The following is a 231-nucleotide window of genomic DNA, read 5'->3' as shown; positions in this document are numbered from 1 at the left end:
CTATCTATCATCTATCTGTCATCTATCTATCTATCTATCTATCTATCTATCGTCTATCAATCTATCATCTATCTATCTATCTTTTATCATCTATCATCTATCATCCATCTATCTATCTATCTAAACTATCTATCATCTATCATCTATCAATCTATCATCTATCTATCTATCTATCTTTTATCATCTATCATCTATCTATCATCTATCTATCTATCTATCTATCTAATCTTG

Source organism: Nannospalax galili, unplaced genomic scaffold (genome assembly GCF_000622305.1).
Source record: "Nannospalax galili isolate Female #2095 unplaced genomic scaffold, S.galili_v1.0 scaffold816, whole genome shotgun sequence".
Lineage (NCBI taxonomy): Eukaryota > Metazoa > Chordata > Mammalia > Rodentia > Spalacidae > Nannospalax > Nannospalax galili.
Note: the sequence above shows the minus strand (reverse complement) of the source record.